This window comes from Sesamum indicum, linkage group LG2, assembly GCF_000512975.1.
Source record: "Sesamum indicum cultivar Zhongzhi No. 13 linkage group LG2, S_indicum_v1.0, whole genome shotgun sequence".
Lineage (NCBI taxonomy): Eukaryota > Viridiplantae > Streptophyta > Magnoliopsida > Lamiales > Pedaliaceae > Sesamum > Sesamum indicum.
The window spans coordinates 5978614-5981612 of NC_026146.1; the positions used below are offsets into that span (position 1 = coordinate 5978614).

At 33.7% G+C, this 2999-nt stretch overlaps 1 long non-coding RNA gene across 1 annotated transcript; it reads left to right on the forward strand.

The window, feature by feature from the left end:
* On the forward strand, positions 1399 to 2509 carry LOC105155411. The gene is made up of 4 exons (XR_847309.1): positions 1399 to 1522; positions 1607 to 1889; positions 1970 to 2074; positions 2158 to 2509. It is a non-coding gene; the product is annotated as an uncharacterized LOC105155411 (long non-coding RNA).

A 2999-nucleotide genomic window follows, 5' to 3' on the forward strand; every position in this document is an offset into this window, starting at 1 on the left:
CTCCCCACCGCCGCCTGCCCCACCGCCTCTACTGCACGACACCCTGCCTCAACGCCTCTCTCTTTCTCTTTCTTGCTTTTTTTTTCTCTCTTTCGCTCCCTTCTACTGTCCCCACCACCAGATACCACCATCTTCGGCCGTCCCTACCAGGTAAGTTTTTTATTGTTTTAAATTTTATGTAATTTTTTTCTTGAATTTTTAAATGTGTGTAATATTTTTTTAAATGTTGAATCTTTTTTATACATTTTCTGTAATTTTTCTTATTTTCTTTAATTACAAAAAAAAATTATGGATTTTTTAATTTCTATAATTTAAAAAGAAATTCAAAATGTTTTGATAATTTTCTGAAGCTTTTTTTTATTTCTGTAATTTTAAAAAAATTATAATTTTTTATTTTTTATTTTCTGTAAATTTCTAAAGTTTTCTATAAATTTATGCATTTTTCTAATAATTTTTTGTAATTTTCTCAACTTTATATGTAATTTTATTACCTATAATGTATTTTTCTATAAATTAGAGGACCTTAATGTAATTTAGGAAAATAGGAATTTTAATAAAATGATTAGAAAATTAAGGACTACAATGTAATTTTTAGGAAAACTATGTAACTAAATGAAATTTTAATGAAATTAGAGGACCTTAATGTAATTTTAGAAAAATAATTTTTTTATGAAACTTTTAGAAATTTAAGGACTACAATGCAGTTTTCAGAAAAATTATGCACCTAAATAAAATTTTTTAGGAAATTAGAGGAATTTAATGTAATTTTAGGAAAATAGGAATTTTATGAAATTATTAGAAAATTAATGACGTCAATACAATTTTTAGGAAAATTATGCACCTAAATAAAATTTTTAGGAAATTAGAGGACCTTAATATAATTTTAGGCGCAGTTTGGATTTTATTGCAATTTTTAGCAAAATTATGCATTTCAAAAAAATATGGACCTTACTGCAATTATTACGTAAATTAAGAATAAATTTAATTTATTCAATAATAAAATACAATTATCTGCTTTGAATATTAATAATTTTTAAATTGTAGATAATGATGATCAATGCTCTGCTACCATTGAATTGAGGTCGTTGTCGGGGCTATGGTCGCGCTGCGACCGTGGCCCTCCCAGCTTTCCCCAAGATGAGCTAACGGATGCACCTCCGGCTGGCCCCATCCTCGAAGAAAGTCTCCAAGTCCCCGCCGATACCTGAAGACTCCCCCTCAGTGGGGTAAGGTGCAGCGGCCGAGGCTAGTAGTACACAGGCCTCGGCGAGGCCGTGCAATGCACCACCACCATGACCATCATCAGCCTCCGGGATGAGAGGTATGTATAATAATTTGGATAATTGATTTAATATTTTTTTTATTTTGAATTGATTTTAATATTTAATTATTAGTTTGAGGTCCGACCGCGAGTTTCACACGCCTATCAATAATGCAGTCAAAAGGCATTATCTCCATCCCTAGGCCAACATATCACACATCCCATAAGAGCATCATCTATTCTGGTTCCAGAAAATTGAGGGTAAGTATAATATTATTTTAGTTTTAATTGAAATTTATAATTTTTTATCAAATAATTATATTTTTCTATTTGTCAAATTTTCAGATGTCATATTCGTGTTACTACAACAACGAGAGCATGATCAAACTCCTCAAGTCGTAGGCGGGGAAGTTCCTGCGGAAGCAGTTTGCTGATGCTCGAAACCAGTTGATCCGACTGTTGTGGCTGGCCAAGGAGATCTGGCTCCAACTCCTGGAGCTTTAGTCGAGCCCAAAGTTCCAGAAACAATCGGCCAAAAATAAGGTCAATCGGGTAGCAAATCCGGAAGCAGCTGCAATCGTCTACCATGGGGCCGTCGTCATCGAATGGTGCGCACAAGTGGAAGATGGTAAGTATTTCAAAAATCATATTATTAATTTCATTTAATTTTTTTATTTTTAATTATTTTTTAAATTAATTTTTGAACAGGAGGCACAACTCGGATGCCCCGTCACTCAGATGGAGGTGTTCGAGAAGGTCTACAAAAAGAAGGAGGACGACCAGTAGAGCAGCCCGAGGGCGGAGGAGGTCGCGGTAAGTAACAAGAAAAATTTACGTTATTTATTCTTTTAATTTTATATTACTTTTATTAATCTAATTATTTAACATATTCGTAGGAGATGTTCTTGAGGATGATGGAGGAACAGAGACAGAAGAACAATAATGAAGAGCCTCCATTGTCTTCACAAGGCTCTGTGGCCTCGGACGACCAGCAAGTCTGGATATTAGCAGCGGGTGGCTGGAAGAGGGGCCGAGTATTTGGCCTCGGCTTCGAGGCCCACCACTCGATTGTTGGACCATCTCAGGCTATCCAGTTGACTACTCCCTCGCCTTCGCCTTCGCCCTCGCCACCACAACCGCAGCGCCCTGACATAGATGATCGGATGTTGGCAATGGAGCGCTACATCGGAAGTGTCGATCGCAACTGGCCCGATTATCCCGCGCTCGAGCCTCTAGTTGATCCCCCGGCACCAGACGACAACGAACACGTGGTCGTTGGAAATAATAATTTAGATTAGGATTTTTTTTGATATTTTGTAAAAATACAATTTTGTAATTGAATTATTTTTTTATTATATTATGTGGTGTTTTTTATAAATTTATTTATTTAATTTTACAAAAAGAAATTTTAAAATATATTAAAGTACATAAACTTTAAAATATATGAAACAAATTTAAATAAAATTAAATAAAATAAATATTAAAATATAGTAAAAATAATAAATTTTGTAAGTGCATTTGCAACGTCTTTTGTTTTGTAATACGCCAATAAAATGTATAATTTTCAGGCCATTAAATGTGGCAAAAACAGTTACAAATTAAAAAACCAAGCCGTTCCAAAAATCATTACAAAATAAGTGCAAAAGACAGTTAGAAATGCAGTGCAAAAAATAGATACAAATATAATACAAAATAATTACAAAGAGTATTACAAAAATCATTCCAAATATCTAGCAAA